The sequence below is a fragment of the Schistocerca piceifrons genome, chromosome 1, assembly GCF_021461385.2.
Source record: "Schistocerca piceifrons isolate TAMUIC-IGC-003096 chromosome 1, iqSchPice1.1, whole genome shotgun sequence".
NCBI classification, from domain to species: Eukaryota; Metazoa; Arthropoda; class Insecta; order Orthoptera; family Acrididae; genus Schistocerca; species Schistocerca piceifrons.
In genome coordinates, this window is record NC_060138.1 from 532,060,434 (window position 1) to 532,078,503 (window position 18,070).

Genomic DNA, 18,070 nt, shown 5'->3' on the forward strand with positions numbered 1-18,070 from the left:
GGCATCTATCTTTCCCCTAGTAATATTTGCTTCTGACTTCTTATATTTGTTCTCTAGCCATTCCTGCTTAGCCCTTTTGCACTTCCTGTCAATCTCATTTTTTAGACGTTTCTATTCCCTTTAACCTGATTTATTTACTGCATTTTTTATATTTTCTCCTTTCATCAATTAAATTCAGTGTCTCTTTTTATTAGCCCTTGTCTTTTTACCTACTTGATCCTCTGCTGCCTTCACTATTTCATCTCGCAAAGCTATTATTATTATTGCTGTGAAATTGGTAACACATTAAGAATCACAATAAAGCCAAATGGAAATTGTTGAGCGTGGTCAGTGCATTGGTTTAGGCCACAATCCTTCCTCTAATGTTACTGCTAACAACATTTTATTAAACCCTAACAAAAAAAGAAAAGTGATTGTAAAATATGGGGAAGAAAAAAGATTACAAATGCATAATGTTGTACTACATCTGGTTTGAAATATTGTGTGCTAATTTTTTGGCTGTAAAAATTAATAACACTTCTCCTAATCTTTTATGCAGTTGTCCTTGAAAAACAATGAAGGTTATCATTTGACTGCCTCACATTTTTAAATTTGCGGGTAACAGTTTGGATTTTGCAGACCCAGTGACAGGCCACATATTTGTTCCATACATTACTGCACCCCCCCCCCCACCCCCCCACCCCCCGCCCCCACTCATACGTGGCAAATGTTCATTTGCATAATGTACAGTTTCAGTAAGGAAAAATTTAAATTCACTAACTATGTGCAATCTTCTGTGGTTTTCTTAAATCATTTCAGCAGCATTTCATGATCGTTGTTACAGTAATATCATATCCGATTCTTCATCCCATCCTTATTCAGCTGCGGCAGAGTTCATCTCTGTTGACCGAAATCCTGATGCAACATCAAATCCACATTCTCCTCCTCTCCATAATGCAGAGTAGATGTTGAAACACCTAAATAGAGTATGAGTCATTATACAATAGTGGATAAAATTATACCATGTACCATTTTCGTGCAGTCCATACTGTTTACTTCCGAATATTTTGCTCTCCTTCCTACCTAATATCCCTGAAGTTATACACACATAACACCTTTTGTTTTCTATTTAGTATAATCTGATTAAAATTACTTGTTAATCGACACTTCACTCCTTTGAATTGAGTTCATCCAATCACAGCCCACAGTGTCACACAAGACTCTAAAAGTTGTCATTTTTTTATGTAAATGAGTGGGTCAGTTTAGAGACGTACCATGCCATGAGAACTAAAATTTTGCAGGTTTTTGTGTTATTTAGGAAAAGTGTGCAAAATAACAACTGCAGAATTGTTTTTTGGAATATTCCAGTCCCAGATAACATCATAATTGGTGTCATTCGGGTGACTTCCCTAGATGCTTAGAAGAAATATTTAATTCCTTGAAAATTATTAAGAAACTTTTGATAGGGAGCAGGCTATTGTAACATGTTAGTTTAAATACATTACCACAAACTCATAGTAAACACCTACAGTCATCATTTTTAATAAGTACACCCTTTAATTTGACTCCATTTCTGAGTAGCACATTACTTAAAATTGGAAATAATGCAGTGAAATAAACACACTTTCAATCACAATTCATATATTTCATAAATAATTCTCAACCATGGAAGAAAGGGACGCACCTTATTCCAGTGGCATAGAGAGTAAGTACTTCTTATTTTTATAGACATTCATCATAAAAGGAAAATGATTCTGAATTATTACTCACTTAATGTGCTAGATACAGAACAAGGTATATATGGGGTTGGAGCACCTCCACACGCACACCAGTATGATGGCCAACACAAAAGGTCTACTGCCATCTCTGCAGATTTATTAGCTTTCATTAAGTGAGTTCTTGCAGGATGTGGATGCTGTCATGTTTGTGTACATCTGGTTATGATTAATCATTAATATGCACTCATCTGGAGATAGATAGATAGAAGAATAGTTCACCTGTGGGAAGATGATGTCAATTTTCACCTGTGTGATAGTAGATGTATTCATAGTGGTTTCAGCTTCGTCCCCCAACAGATAGCATAGTGGCATAGCTACCAGAGTGCCATCTGTGTCCACCCTTTAATAGGGAATGCTAACAGCTGGAAGCCACAGTGTGGTGCAAATGTATGAAGCAAGAGGGCAACCATGCCATGAGAGACGCACTCGTGCTTCCTACAAGCAACTGAGTAAGTTTGACAAGGGTCAAATTGTGGACTTCCCAGTGGTGTGATGGTCCTTTGGGAGAATTGCCATACTAGTTGGATGTGCTGTGTCAGTTGTGCAATAATGCTTGTATTAGTGGCCACATGAACATCCTCACATCCATAGATGAGATCCTGGGTGTCAATGTAGCACAGACATCCGCCAGGATCGTCGTATTATAAGAGCAGCAGTGGCAGATCTTACAGCTACCACATCACAGATAAGAAGGCTTGTGAGCACAGTTGTGTCATCAGTAAGTGTAGCAAACCAGCTATTAGCAGTGAGACTACAGGCATGCACACCTCTAGCCCATCTTCCACTTATGCCACAGCATTGATGTGCACGGCTTGAATGGTGCCATCAGAGGATCACTTGGAAGATGGAATGGTGCACTATGGTCTTCAGCAATGAAAGCAGATTATGTGTGCACACAAGTGATTTTTGTTTGCACATGCAACATAGACCTGATGAATGCTGTCTCGTAGAGTGCATTTGCCCAAGACCCACAGGCCACATCCCAGGTTTTATGGTCTGGTGTCGATAAGCTATAACTCCTTCACCTTCGATGTTCCTCTAGGGGATGCTACCCAGCACTCAGAGTATGCAGAATGTTGTTAGGCCTTCCCTTTTGCAGTTCTTGCAGTAGGAAGGTGATGGGATGTTCCAACTGGATAATGCTCATCCACAGACTGTCCGTGAAAGTCACTGTGCTCTGCAAGACATGCACCAACTTCCCTTTTCAGCACAATCTCTGGACTTATTTCTAATTGAGCATGTTTGGGATATGATAGGACAAGAAATGACTTGTGGGACTCATCAACAAATAACTCTTATGCAACTACATTAACAGGTCAACCAAGCATGGTATTTGCCATCTGTACAATTGACGTGATGCCGTAGTCAGCACCTGCATTGACACCCATGGAGGCTACACTGTGTACTAAAGTGGGTGTTTCAGCACTCAGAGCATGCAGAACGTTGTTAGACCTGTCCTTTTGCCGTTCTTGCAACAGGAAGGTGATGTGTTGTTCCACCTGGTACCACAAAACTGGTTGTACTGTTGCTCTGTAAATTAATTATGCACTCCATATGCATTGTTGCAACAATAAAACTTGACAGAATTGCAAACGTCTAAAAAGTTGTACCTATTTTTTTCCAGCAATGTATGAACATTCATATTATTTATTTTTACATGCATGATTGTTTCAAGGACAGTTAATTTCTTTAGCCCTCTGAAAGATTTTTTGCAGGATTGTCATGTTGGAAAATTGCCTATGCACCTAATGATCTGTTCTTTAGTATCACCAGTTGTGATATATGTGTATCATGAGTGTAGCTCCACATTAGGATTCAATAAGAAGATGAGGCCGTAATTGCATGATGATATCCAATATCAGCAAGACATGTATTCACAAAGCTTACACATGCCTCAAGAGTTGCTCATTACTTTTCCAACAAACTTTGTATCATAAATTCAGAGCAGTGAGTATGCATGTCAGGCATTCAGTAGTGTGTGTCTTACTTATTAGAGTGCAGAAAGGAGGCCATTTATAGTAGAGTGAGAAGCATAAAAATTGGACCATGAAAGAATGGAGAAATGTACTCTTCACAGATAAATCTTGCATCAATTTGCACAATGTATCTTACCACATATCCATTTGGAGACAAAGTGAATGTCACTACAGTCTGAGGAATATTATTCAAACACACAGTAGTGTTGAATCAAATTGTCCTTCAATCACAAAATGTTCATTTGTCCAGAATGCATTTAAAACTGTGAATTTGTCTTCTAGTGCTTTTTACAGTTCTCACATTAGTTTTCCATCATTTTTGTGTGTATATATAATAGAGGGAAACATTCCACGTGGGAAAAATATATCTAAAAACAAAGAAGATGTGACTTACCAAACGAAAGCACTGGCAGGTCAATAGACACACAAACAAACACAAACATACACACAAAATTCAAGCTTTCACAACCAATGGTTGCTTCATCAGGAAAGATGGAAGGAGAGGGAAAGACGAAAGGATGTGGGTTTTAAGGGAGAGGGTAAGGAGTCATTCCAATCCCGGGAGCGGAAAGACTTACCTTAGGGGGAAAAAAGGACAGGTATACACTCGCACACACACACATATCCATCTGCACATACACAAACACAACAAGCAGACATTTGTAAAGGCAAAGAGTTTGGGCAGAGATGTCAGTCGAGGCGGAAGTACAGAGGCAAAGATGTTGTTGAAAGACAGGTGAGGTATGAGCGGTGGCAAATTGAAATTAGTGGAGATTGAGGCCTGGCGGATAACAAGAAGAGAGGATATACTGAAGGGCAAGTTCCCATCTCCGGAGTTCTGACAGGTTGGTGTTAGTGGGAAGTATCCAGATAACCCGGACGGTGTAACACTGTGCCAAGATGTGCTGGCCGTGCACCAGGGCATGTTTAGCCACAGAGTGATCCTCATTACCAACAAACACTGTCTGCCTGTGTCCATTCATGCGAATGGACAGTTTGTTGCTGGTCATTCCCACATAGAAAGCTTCACAGTGTAGGCAGGTCAGTTGGTAAATCACGTGGGTGCTTTCACATGTGGCTCTGCCTTTGATCGTGTACACCTTCCAGGTTACAGGACTGGAGTAGGTGGTGGTGGGAGGATGCATGGGACAGGTTTTACACCGGGGGTGGTTACAAGGGTAGGAGCCAGAGGGTAGGGAAGGTGGTTTGGGAATTTCATAGGGATGAACTAAGAGGTTACAAAGGTTAGGTGGACAGCGGAAAGACTTTCTTGGTGGAGTGGGGAGGATTTCATGAAGGATGGATCTCATTTCGGGGCAGGATTTGAGGAAGTTGTATCCCTGCTGGAGAGCCACATTCAGAGTCTGATCCAGTCCCGGAAAGTATCCTGTCACAAGTGGGGCACTTTTGGGGTTCTTCTGTGGGCGGTTCTGGGTTTGAGGAAATGAGGAAGTGGCTCTGGTTATTTGCTTCTGTACCAGGTTGGGAGGGTAGTTGCGGGATGCGAAAGCTGTTTTCAAGTTGTTGGTGTAATGGTTCAGGGATTCCTGACTGGAGCAGATTCGTTTGCCACGAAGACCTAGGCTGTAGGGAAGGGACTGTTTGATGTGGAATGGGTGGCAGCTGTCATAATGGAGGTACTGTTGCTTGTTGGTGGGTTTGATGTGGACGGACGTGTGAAGCTGGCCATTGGACAGGTGGAGGTCAACGTCAAGGAAAGTGGCATGGGATTTGGAGTAGGACCAGGTGAATCTGATGGAACAAAAGGAGTTGAGGTTGGAGAGGAAATTCTGGAGTTCAAGGATGGTTTCCGGGGGTAACAGATTGGGTAAGGATTCCAGGCGTTCGAGAAAGTGGTTGGTGTCTTTGATGAAGGATGGGAGACTGCATGTAATGGGTTGAAGGTGTTGATCTACGTAGGCAGAGATACGTTCTGTGGGGGCTTGGTAACCAGCTACAATGGGACGGCCGGGATGATTGGGTTTGTGAATTTTAGGAAGAAGGTAGAAGGTAGGGGTGCGGGGTGTTGGTGGGGTCAGGAGGTTGATGGAGTCAGGTGAAAGGTTTTGTAGGGGGCCTAAGGTTCTGAGGATTCCTTGAAGCTCCGCCTGGACATCAGGAATGGGATTACCTTGGCAAACTTTGTATGTAGTGTTGTCTGAAAGCTGACGCAGTCCCTCAGCCACATACTCCCGACGATCAAGTACCACGGTCGTGGAACCCTTGTCCGCCGGAAGAATGGCGATGGATCGGTCAGCCTTCAGATCACGGATAGCCTGAGCTTCAGCAGTGGTGATGTTGGAAGTAGGATTAAGGTTTTTTTAAGAAGGACTGAGAGGCAAGGCTGGAAGTCAGAAATTCCTGGAAAGTTTGGAGAGGGTGATTTTGAGGAAGAGGAGGTGGGTCCCGCTGTGACGGAGGATGGAACTGTTCCAGGCAGGGTTCAATTTGGATAGTGTCTTGGGGAGTTGGATCATTAGGAGTAGGATTAGGATCATTTTTCTTTGTGGCAAAGTGATATTTCCAGCAGAGAGTACGGGTGTAGAACAGTAAATCTTTGACAAGGGCTGTTTGGTTGAATCTGAGAGTGGGGCTGAAGGTGAGGCCTTTGGATAGGACAGAGGTTTCGGATTGGGAGAGAGGTTTGGAGGAAAGGTTAATTACTGAATTAGGGTGTTGTGGTTCCAGATTGTGTTGATTGGAATTTTGAGGTTTTGGGGGGAGTGGAGCTGGAAGTGGGAGATTGAGTAGATGGGAAAGACTGGGTCTGTGTGCAATGAGAGGAGGTTGAGGTTTGCTGGAAAGGTTGTGAAGGGTGAGTGAGTTGCCTTTCCGGAGGTGGGAGACCAGGAGATTGGATAGTTTTTTGAAGTGGAGGGTGGCATGCTGTTCTAATTTGCAGTTGGCCTGTAGGAGGATGCTCTGAACAGCTGGTGTGGATGTGGGAGAGGAAACATTGAGGACTTTTATTAAGGATAGGAGTTGACGGGTGTGTTCATTGGCTGAGTTGATGTGTAGGTGAAGGATTAGGTGGGTGAGGGCAATGGATTGTTCAGTTTGGAACTGGTATAGGGACTGATGGAAAGAAGGGTTAAAGCCAGAGGTGGGAACTTTAAGTGTGAGGCCTTTGGGGGTAATGCCAAATGTCAGACAAGCCTGAGAAAATAAAATATGGGAGTGTAATCTGGCTAGAGCGAAGGCAAGTTTGCGGAGGGAATGTAAATAAAACTTAATGGGGTCATTGTGGGGATGTTGTGAGGGTGACATGGTATTAGAAGGTGGAAAGTGTAACATGAGGCTGAAATGAAAATGAAAATAAAAACATATGGGGAGAGATAAAGGTGAACTAGAAAGCAACTGGAGATCTGGTGTGGAAAAAGGCGAAAAAGTGTTGGTTATAGCTGGGCTATGTTGATCCTGTGGTGAACTTGGGTTGGTAGACAACGATGTGCACAAAGGTTAGGTGGTTGTGTTGCCGCCAAAACACGTTAAAGGGTGGAGCAATTCGGGAAAATTTCGGAAAAACTGCGTGTAAATGTATTAAAAGGAGTGGTTTTGTGGTGGTAGACTGTGAAAATGAGGCTAATAATTGTCTGACGAAGAAATAATGACATTGAAACCTGTGGGAAGTGGCTAAAAAAGATCAGTGATGTGGGATAAACGGAAATGGAAAAAAAGCAAAAGTTATTAGAACTGTGGATGGATATGTGTGTGTGTGCGAGTGTATACCCGTCCTTTTTTCCCCCTAAGGTAAGTCTTTCCGTTCCCGGGATTGGAATGACTCCTTACCCTCTCCCTTAAAACTCACATCCTTTCGTCTTTCCCTCTCCTTCCCTCTTTCCTGACGAAGCAACCGTTGGTTGCGAAAGCTTGAATTTTGTGTGTATGTTTGTGTTTGTTTGTGTGTCTATCGACCTGCCAGCGCTTTCATATATATATAAAAAAAATAGAGGGAAATATTCCACGTGGGAAAAATATATCTAAAAACAAAGATGATGTGACTTACCAAACGAAAGTGCTGGCAGGTCGATAGACACACAAACAAACACAAATGACACTTGTGCAACACTTACATTTTGAGCATAGAGATTCCTTTTTTCTTTTTGATGACAGTATGTTTTAATTCTGCTTCTGGTGCATGAATTTCTCACAAGGACATTGAGGTCTTCAGAGCTTGATAATTTAGAGCAAGTGTGAGATGCTTAGGGGATATGGACTGCAGTCTGCTGTCAGATACTGCTAAAATCCTTCCTTTCAGACCTCTACACAACTCTTTTTTACGAATGTAGTCAACTGTACAACTCTTCAACCAAGATACGACAGATGGCTGCTAAACATGTCTGGCACACACACCCACGCGCACACACCTGTGCAGTTACATTGTGCCAGGACTGCAGTTTGATGAGTGTTCATCCAAAAGCTAGTGAAGTTTATCAAAAGTATTCTAATTACATGTTTTGGACACTGTTCCATGCTAAATGTCATATGAGTAAACTTTTTCTATTCTCCTCTGACACCCTGTTTGAAAAAAGTGTTCCCATTTGCTGATTATTCTTAAATTTTGAACACTAGTTTAAATCCTAGTATGAGCAATATCCTTTAGGAGGTGGCATATGAAAACTGAAAGACAAATAAGATATTTGAATTAAGAATTCAAAAAGCAAATAACACTTATTATTCAAATGTGTACTGCAAAAGGTATGCTTGCATAGAACATAACACATGTTTCAGCTTTGCTAAAGAGACACTTTGGTAATGATCAAAGGTATGTATCAACAGCTAAGTGCTGTTTATATTTCAGAATTGAAGACTGTGATTTCTTTGTTCTTTGGGAAACTTTAGAATGGTATTGAGCTCATTGGATTTTGAGCAGCAACTCAGTGGTATTTATGTTGAAGACTCTGATATCGTGGTCAATTTTTATCATTATTCAACCGTCAATAAAGATACACTCTATTGTATAGGTGATAGCTTTGATTCCAAAATGACGAGTCTCTTTGAATTGTGTCACATCCTGCTCCAACTTCAACATTCCTCTCGTTTAATATACAGGTTTATGAGCTGTAGATGTCACTATGAGTAGCCTTCTGTTGCTAGTGGTAGCAAAGTTTGTAAGTGGAATATTGTGCAGAAATGGTAGTGAAGTTGGCTTCATGGAAACCTAGCTGATTCTTCTGCTATTTGTGTCAGAGATTTTTGATGTTGTCTCATGCTATAGAGACATTGAAAGTGTTTGTAGACAACCTTAATTTACTGCATCCAAACATAAAATTCACTATGAGACTTGGATGGGAGGACCAGCTACCATTTTTAGATGTCCCAGACAAGTTGAAAGCAGATGGTTCCCTTGAACATGGCATCTGCTGATAGCCTACTCCTGCTAACCACAGTCTGTAAGCTTCAAGTTGCCATAACACAGCCAGATGGGCAGTGCAAGAAAACCAGTTGGCACACACACTATCAGGCCAAGACACTGACTGTACAGAGTTGAGTCACCTCAGGAAAACTTTAAGGAGTAATAGATGGACCACTTAATACCCCTAGAACCTTTCTGAGGAGACCCAACTCTGCACTTTCAAAGTAACTTGGCCTGATAGAGTGTGTGCCAACTGGCCTAGGGTAATAGGTAGACCAACTCCCTGCACCCATAGTCTAGGGTAGCATCTTTGATCAGTAATCAAAAGTCATCATTTCTGGGTTCGAAACCCAGCACTACTTAAATTTTGGCTAATAACCACCACTGACAGCTGAAGACTTCTGGCATAAGAAGCCACCCTCATTGTCCCAATGACCTTGTCAAAGAGAGCGGACGAGCAGACAGAGGTTCAGGGCACTCTCTCATCCTTGGGATGGGAAACTGTCCATAAAGGTGGAAGAATCAACAATGATCAATGGCATGAGGATGCAGAAGGCAGTGGAAACTACTGCATTAAAAAGACATAATGTGGATCACAGGACATGTGACCTGTAATTAAAAAAGTGTCATGATGATCTCTCCATTGGCAAAAGATCCTGAAATAGTCCCATGATCAGATGTCTGGAAGGGGACTGTCAAAGAGGACATGACCATGAGAAAAAGATTCAATAATCAACGAAAGGATAACATTTTACAAGCTGGTTGGATGGGTATAGGGTGGTATCAACACCAGCAGAAAATGGTATAACGGGAGTAGGATTCGTTATGCATAGGAAGGTAGGGAAGAGAGTGAGGTACTGTGAACAGTTTGGTGATAGGGTTGTTCTGATCAGAATCGACAGCAAATCAACACTGACAATGATAATACAGGTATACATGCTGATGTTGCAAACTGAAGATGGGGAGATATAGAAAGTATATGAGGATATTGAAAAGGTAATACAGTATATGAAAGGAGATGAAAATCTAATAGTCTTTTGGGGCTGGAAAGCAGTTGTAGGGCAAGGAGTAGAAGAAAAGGTTTACAGGAGAATATGGGCTTCAGACAAGGAATGAGAGAGGAGAAAGATTAATTAAGTTCTGTAATAAATTTCAGCTAGTAATAGCGAATACTCTGTTCAAGAATCACAATACTTGGAAAAGACTGGGTGATACGGAAAGATTTCAGGCAGATTACATCATGGTCAGAGATTCCGAAATCTGATACCGTATTTTGAGGCTTACCCAGGAACAGATATAGACTTGTATCACAATTTAGTAGTGATGAACAGTAGATTGAAGTTTTAGAGGTTAGTCAGGAAGAGTCAATTTGCAAAGAAGTGGGGTACAGAAGTACTACGGAATGACAGGACATGCTTGAAGCTCTCTAAGGCTATAGGTACAATAATGAGGAACAGGTCAGTAAGCAGTACAGTTGAAGAGGAGTGGACGTCTCTACAATGGGCAATCACAGAAATTGGAAGAAAAATATAGGTACAAAGTAGGCAACTGTGAAGAAGCCACGGGTAACAAGAAATACTTCAGTCGATCAATGAAAGAAGGAAGTACAAAAATGTTAAGGAAATTCAGGAATACAGAAATACAAGTCACTGAAAAACAAAATAAATGAGAAGTGCAGGTAAAATTAAGACAAAACAGCTGCATGAAAAATGTGAAGAAATCGAAAAAGAAATGATTATCGTAAGTACTGACTCAGCTTATAGGAAAGTCAAAATGACCTTCGGTGAAATTAAAAGCAAATGTGGTAACATTAAGAGTGCAATAGGAATTCCACCGTTAAATGCAAAGGAGAGAGTGGATAGATGGGAAGGGTACATTGAAGGCCTCTATGAGGGGGAAGATGTGTCTGATGTGATGGAAGAAGAAACAGGAGTCTGTTTAGAAGAGATAGGGGATACAGTATTAGAATCAGAATTTAAGAGAGCTTTGGAGGACTTAAAATCAAATAAGGCAGAAGGGATAGATAACACTCTCAGAATTTCTAAAATCATTGGGGGAGTGGCAACTAAACGACTATTTATGTGTAGAGTGTATGAGTCTGGCGACATACCATCTGACGTTCGGAAAAATATCACCCACACAATTCCAAAGACTGCTCATACATCCAAGTTGCTGACAAGAATAATATACATAAGACTGGAAAAGAAAATTGAGGATGCACTAGATGACAACCAGCTGGGATTTAGAAAAGGTAAAGGCACCAGAAAGGCAATTCTGACATTGTGGTTGATAACAGAAGCAAGACTAAAGAAAAATCAAGACACGTTCATAAGATTTGTCGACCTGGAAAAAGCGTTCGACAATGTAAAATAGTGCAAAGTGTTTGAAATCCTAAGAAAAATGGGGGAAAGCTGTAGGGAGAGACGAATAATATACCACGTGTACTGGTATGAAATGACTATTTTTTTGTGAAAATGAAACACTAATATTGAATTGAAAAGTAAAAACATTTTATTCAAAGTACTGACCATTGCTTTCTATACATTTTGACTGCCTTTCTGGCAATTTGTGGACACCACGCCAATAGAAATGTTCATCTTTTGAGCAAACCAATCAGACACCCAATTTTCGACTTCTTCGCAGGAATTGAAGTGTTCCTCAGCCAATGTGTGTCCCATTGTTGGAGACAAATGGTAGTTGGAAGGGGCCAAGTCTGGTGAATATGGCGGGTGGGATAGCAGCTCCCAGCTGGGTGTTTTGATTGTATCCTGAACCAGTTTTGCTTTGTGTGCAGGTGAATTGTGTAAAAAAATTACTTTGCCATGTCTTCTGGCCCATTCTGGTCTTTTTTCGATCAATGCATAGTTCAAATTGATCATTTGTTGTCTGTAGCGATTAGTATTCAGTTTCACTGGGTTTTAGAAGCTCATGATACACCACACCTTTCTGATCCCACCAAACACAGAGCATTGTCTTCTTGCTGAATCGATCTGGTTTTGCAGTCGATATGATGTTTGTCCTGGATTAACCCCTGATTTTTCCCATTTAGGATTCTTAAAATAAATCCATTTTTCATTGCCAGTAACAATTCGATGCAAAACTGATTTTCTTTCATGTCTTTGAAGCAAAATTTGACAAATGATTTTTCGGTTTTCCACCTGTCTTTTATTCAATTCATGTGGCACCCATTTTCCACACTTTTGGATCTTTCCCGTAGCTTTCAAACGGTCAGAAATTGTTTGTTGTGCAACATTTAGCATTGCTGCCATTTGCTTCTGACTCGAAGTATCATCTTCATCCAATATTGCTTGCAATTCGGCGTCTTCAAACTTTTTTGGTGATCTTCCACATTCTTCATTTCTTACATCAAAATCATTATTTCCGAACTGTTGAAACCATCTTTTACATGTTGCTTCTCTTAGAGCATGATCGCCATATGCCTCGACAAGCATTCGATGCGACTCTGCAGCACTTTTTTTCAAATGAAAACAAAAAATTAATGCTTTCCGCAAATCATCATTTTCCGGTACAAAATTCGACATTGTTAACACGATGAAAACATATAATGTTGTTTGTTCCATGACTTGATGTATACTAAATATCTTTGACAGATGTCATACCAACCAAACAAAAAAAAAAATTAAGGCTCATTCACAACAAATGTTCCCTATCGACACATTTGTATCTTAACGCTCATTTCATACCAGTACACCTGGTACAATATGTACAAGAGCCAAGAGGGAATAGTAAGAGTGGATGACCAAGAATGAAGTGCTCGAATTAAAAAGGATGTAAGACAGAGATGTAGTCTTTTGCCCCTACTGTTCAATCTGTACATCGAAGAAGCAGTGATGGAAATAAAAGAAAGGTTCAGGAGTGGAATTAAAATTCAATGTGAAAGGATATCAATGATACGATTTGCTGATGACATTGCTGTCTTGAGTGAAAGTGAAGAAAAATTACGTGATCTGCTGAATGCAATGAACAGTCATTGAGTACAGAGTATGGATTGACAGTAAATCAAAGATAGATGATGGTAATGAGAAGTAGTAGAAATGAGAACAGCAAGAAACTGAACATCAGGATTGATGGTCATGAAGTAGATGAAGTTAAGGAATTCTGCTACCTAGGCAGCAAAATAACCAATGACGGACAGAGTAAAGAGGACATCAAAAGCCAACTAGCACTGGTAAAAAGGGCGTTCCTGGCCAAGAGAAGTCTACTAGTATCTAACATAAGTCTTAGGAAGTAATTTCTGAGAATGTACGTTTGGAGCACAGCATTGTGTGGTAGAGTAATATGGACTGTGGGAAAACAAGAAAAATCGAAGCATTTGAGATGTGGTGCTACAACGAATGTTGAAATTTAAGTAGATTGATAAAGTAAGGAACGAGAAGTTTCTGTACAGAATTGGAGAAGAGAGGAATATGTGGAAAACACTGACAAGGAGAAGCAACAGGATGATAGGACATCTGTTAAGACATCAGGGAATGACTTCAACGGTACTAGAGGGAGCTGTAGAGGACAAAAACTGTAGAGGAAGACAAAAAGTGAAATACATCCAGCAAATAATTGAGGATGTAGGTTGCAAGTGCCACTCTGAGGTGAAGAGGTTAGCGCAGGAGAGGACTTAATGGCGGGTTTCACCAAAGCTGTCAGAAGACTGATGACTCAAAAAAACGGGTAGACCAACCATTAGATGCAATGTGCAGTTTACCGAGCCATGTCATAATGAACAAAGGAAGCAAGAGCAGTGGAACCCAAAGCCATTGCATATTTGCCTAATGCTGTTGCAGTGTCCACTGCCATCTACATGATATCGGAAGAAAAACAGGGTGAAATGTGTTTTGAGCCAACATACCAAGACTGTTCACTGCCCAGTGGAATATCATGAATGGCTTGTAATTATTAAATATATTGCATTATGTGTGAATATAATAAGGCAGACAACAAACAAGCACTACTGAGATGCTATATACTGAGCATATACATGAGGCTAATACAGCTATGGGAGAACTCTACCTTCAGATGCAACATGAGTTTGAGGTATGATGAGATTTAACTTGTGATATGGACTACATATTTTTGAGTATGAGTAATAAAGGAGTGCATATAAATTAAATTGTCAGGAAATGTCATTTACAGAAAGGCAAAATATGAACTCAGAAATGCTTGGGAGCTTACACAGTGACTAATGAGGGTTGAGGCCAGGAGGGTTATGGGAAAGTAGGACGTATTGCAGAGTTCCCACCTGCGCCGTTCAGAAAAGCTGGTGTTGGTGGGAAGGATCCATATGGCACAGGCTGTGAAGCAGAAATTGACATGATGTCATGTTCGGCAGCGTGTTCAGCAACAGGGTGGTCCACTTGTTTCTAGGCCACAGTTTGTCGGTGTCCATTCATGCGGACAGACAGCATGTTGGTTGTCATGCCCACGTAGAATGCAGCACATTGGTTGCAGCTTAGCTTGTAGATCACATGAGTGGTTTCAAAGGTAGCCCTGCCTTTGATGGAATAGGTGATGTTTGTGACTGGACTGGAGTAGTTGGTAGTGGGAGGATGTATCGGACATGTCTTACGTCTAGGACCATTAAGGGGGCATGAACCATAATGTAAGGGGATGGGAGCAATGTGAGGATGGATGAGTATATTGTGTAGGTTCAATGGACGATGGAATACCACTTTGGGAGGGGTGGGAAGGATAGTGGGCAGGACATTTCTCATTTCAAGACATGACGAAAGGTAGTCGAAACCCTGCCGGAGAATGTAATTCAGTTGCTCCAGTCCTGGGTGGTACCGAGTTATGAGGGGAGTGCTCCTTTGTGGCCAGACAGTGGGACTTTGTGAGGTGGTGGGAGACTAGAAAGACGAGGCACGGGAGATTTTTTTTTTTTTTTTGCAATGTTGGGAGGATAATTATGGTCTGTGAAGGCTTCAGTGAGACCTTTGGTATATTTCAAGACAGACCGCTCCTTACTGCGGATGCGACAACCACAGGTGGTTGGCTGTATAGAAAGGCCATTTTGGTATGTAATGGGTGGCAGCAGTTGAAGTGGAGGTTTTGCTGATGGTTAGTAGGTTTGATGTGGACGGAGGTACTGATGTAGCCATCTGTGAGGTAGAGGTCAACATCTAGGAAGGTGGCTTGCTGGGTTGATTAGGACAACCTCCAAACCTCCCTCACATCCCCTCACAACTGACAAACCCTGTCTCGCAGACCTACTACACTTACCCTGCCTCCCCCCCCCCCCCCCCCCCCCACCACCACCACCACCACCACCACCACCACCAAACACAGCCCCGTAATGCAGTCATGAACCTTTCCTTGGCACCACAGAAGTATTAGTCCGTTCCAAAGGCCTCACCTTTTGCCCCTCTCCCAAATTCAATCATGCAGGACTTGTTAAAGATCCTCTCTCCTTTTCCCGATCCCTACAGTGGAAACACTTTTTGGCCACTAACCCTACCAATCAGATTGAACCAAAGACCAGTATTGAACCCTGCCTAACTCAGTTCACTCCTCCATCCAACCATGATCCACCCCCACTGTCCCTCAATCACCCTACGTTAACTTTCCAGCATTTATCAACCTCGAACCTTGCCTCATCATCATTTCCCAAATCCCTCAACATGCAAATAAACCTTACATCTGCAGAAAGAGCCACAGTCCAGCATCTAAAAGCTGATCCCGACCTTATAATCCTGCCTGTGGAGAAAGGCTCCACCATTGTTGTTTTGAACCACAAGGATTATGTGGCAGAAGGACACCACAGGCTGTCAGATACTTCTACCTACAAACCTTGCCACAGTGACCCCATTCCAGAAATACAGCAGGATCTCCAGTTGCTTAGGCCCATCCCAGAACCTCTCCCTGGAGTCCCTCTCTCTGCTCACACCTATCACTCCCTGCACTCCTACCTTCTACATGCTTCCTAAAGTCCATAAACGTAACCACCCAGGATGCCCCATTGTGGCCGGGTACTGTGCTCCCGCTGAGAGAATCTCTGCTCTCATAGACAAACACCTTCAACATATCACCCGGAACCTACCCTCCTATATAAAAGATACCAACCATTTCCTCCATCGACTCTCCACAGTTGCTGTCCCTTTACTACTTGGTGCCCTGCTCATTACTATTGATGCCACCTCTATTTACACTAACATTACTAATGCCCATGGTCTTACTGCTATTGAATACTACCTTTCCCAACACCTGATGGATTCCAAACCAACAACTTCCTTCCTAGTCACCTCGACCTACTATATACTCACACACAATTACTTCTTCTTTGACAGCATTCCTACAAACAAATCTGGGGTACAGCTAAGGGCACCATTCTATGCCAACCTATTCATGGGCGATCTAGAGAAATCCTTCCAAACAACTCAGTATCGTAAACCCCTCACCTGGTTCTGATTCATTGATAACTTCTTTGTGAACTGGATTGATGGAGAGGACACGCTATCCATATTCCTCCAGAACCTCAACAACTTCTCCCTCATTAGTTTCACCTGGTCCTACTCAATGGAAGAAGTCATCTTCTTAGATGTTGACCTCCACCTCAAAGATGGCTACATCAGTAGCTCCATTCATATCAAACGTACTAATCACCAGCAATACCTCCACTTCAACAGGTGCCATCCGTTCCATACCAAGGAGTCCCTTCTATACAGACTAGCCAGCTTGTCACATCTGCAGCCACGAATGGTCCCTCTTGAAATATGCTGAAGATCTCACTGAAGCCTTCACAGACCATAATTATTCTCCCAACCTTGTAAAAAAACAAATCTCCCGTGCCCTATCTTTCCAGTCTCCCACCACCTCCCAAAGTCCCACTGTCTGGCCACAAAGGAGCTTTCCTGCCGTAGCTTAGTACCACCCAGGGCTGGAGCAACTAACTTGCATTCTCTGCCAGGGTTTCATTGTGTCCTGAAATGAGAAATGTCCTGCCCAGTATCCTTCCCACTCCTCCCACAGTGGTATTCCACCGTCCACCGAACCTACACAATATACTCGTCCATCCTTACACAACCCCTGCTCCCAACCCCTTATTCATGGCTTATACCCCTGTAATAGACCTAGATGCAAGATCTGTCCTATAGATCCTCCCACCACCACCTACTGTAGGCCCAGTCACAAACATCACCTATCCCGTCAAAGGCAGGACTACCTGTGAAATCAGTCATGTGATCTACAAGCTAAGCTGCAACCACTGTGCTGCATTCAGTGTGGGCATGGCAACCAACAAGCTGGCTGCCTGCATGAATGGCCACCTACAAACTGTGGCCAAGAAACAAGTGGACCACCCTGTTGCTGAACACGCTGCTGAACATGACATTCTTCATTTCAGTGGCTGCTTCACAGGCTGTGCCATGTGGATCCTTCCCACCAACACCAGCTTTTTTGAACTGCGCAGGTGGGAACTTCCCCTGCAATACATCTTATGTTCCCATAACCCTCGTGGCCTCAACCTTTGTTAGTTGCTGTCCTCACCCCTCCAGCCCCTTCCCTGTTCCCATTCCAGCACAACACAGCTGTCATTCCACCACCACACTCAGTGTTTTTACGTCTCTCCTTTTCCGCTTCTGCCTCCTGTGCCCTCTATGTAACCTGCAGCACTTCACTGTCCACCACCCCCACTGTACTGTCCCTCCACCTTCCCGCCCAGCCTCCTCGTTACCCCCACCTAGTTGCCACTCCCATAATGCAATGGTGCTGCTGGTTTCATTTGGCTGAGACTTCGGTCATGTGTGTGAGTTGCATTTGTGTGGGTGTTGTGTGTGTCTATGTCTATTGTTGATGAAGGCCTTGATGGCCAAAAGATTTATTTATTTGTGACAGTGTTTTTGTTGTGCCTATCTGTGACTCAACATCTTTGCTATGTGGTGAGTAGCAAATTTTCTTTTCAGAGTATTTTCTTGATATTTTTGTAGCACAGTGGCACCTGATAATGGTGACAAGCTATATTACCAAAATAATCT

At 42.3% G+C, this 18,070-nt stretch overlaps 1 protein-coding gene across 3 annotated transcripts in view; it reads left to right on the forward strand.

The window, feature by feature from the left end:
• The window catches only part of LOC124798840 (WD repeat-containing protein 35), a 183,251-nt gene that overhangs the window by 56,653 nt on the left and 108,528 nt on the right, over window positions 1-18,070 (forward strand). The window lies entirely within an intron of this gene.